Below are 1,145 nucleotides of genomic sequence, written 5' to 3' on the forward strand. Positions count from 1 at the left end.
TCAAAGCCAGAGATAACCACGTGGATTCCAGCACCTGAGAGTCTCAGAGACCCGGAACAATGCCGGCTTCCACTGAATCTAAGTGGGAGGGGGGGATGATTTATTTCTTATCTAGAGACCCCCAGTGCACACAAATTTGTAGCATGGTGGGGAGTCCCTCAGCTCCGGCCTGCACTCTCTTTGCAAATTCCAGGGACCCTCAGGGGAATGCAGGCTGCTTGTTTAAGCCCCGATCCCGCAGGGATACTGCGGGATCGGGCCTAAACTGGCAGTCGGACATCCCCTCTCACAATCTGGGACTGCTGGCTCCTAACTGCTGGCCTGCCTGCCTGCCTGATCGCCCCCTAACCACTGGCCTGCCTGCCTGATCACCCCTAACCACTGGCCTGCCTGCCTGATCACCCCTAACCACTTGCCTACCTGCTTGATTGCCCCTAACCACCTCTGCCTGTCTGCCTCATCGCCCCTAACCACTCGCCTGCCTGCCTCATTGCCCCTAACCACTCTGCCTGCCTGCCTGATCACCCCTAACCACCTCTGCCTCGGCCCCCGCCACCGCAGCTTCGTCCAGAAGGACGTCTGGAATGACGTCTGGAAGGTCTTTCGGCTGTCTGGTCTAATTAGCATATTACGGTTTTATTATTATTATAGATGAGCAAGAGCACGTAGGACAGAAGGACAGGAGGACAGGCACCTGGGTCACTGCTGTTGGGGAAAACAGGGTCTCTGCCTGCCCAGGTTCTGGGCTTGAGAGCACTGGAGTTCCAGGGACACCAGAGGGCCAGTGGGTGCGATGCAGAGGCAAGTTAGATTAAAAAGGAACCTTTCTCTTTTTCCTGGGGCCTGGGAGATAATCAGCTGCTTCAGGGTGAAGCTGACCATCTTTTTCCCAGCCTCTGGCTGTCAGAAACTCATTGAAATAGGCAATGAACACAAACTCCGTACCTTTTAGGAGAAGCGTACAGGCACAGAAGTTGCAGCTGACACTCTGGGTGAAGAACGGAAGGGGTTATGTGGATCTAATCAGTGGTGGGAAACGGCAAACAAGGGTTCCACATGAAACAGGTGTCCTGACCCATGGCCATGCTCGCGTGCTGTAAGGGGCATTTCCGGATTTTTAGCCTAGAGGCCTGGAGTAGATAAAG

Source organism: Myotis lucifugus, unplaced genomic scaffold, assembly GCF_000147115.1.
Source record: "Myotis lucifugus unplaced genomic scaffold, Myoluc2.0 scaffold_531, whole genome shotgun sequence".
Taxonomy (NCBI): Eukaryota; Metazoa; Chordata; class Mammalia; order Chiroptera; family Vespertilionidae; genus Myotis; species Myotis lucifugus.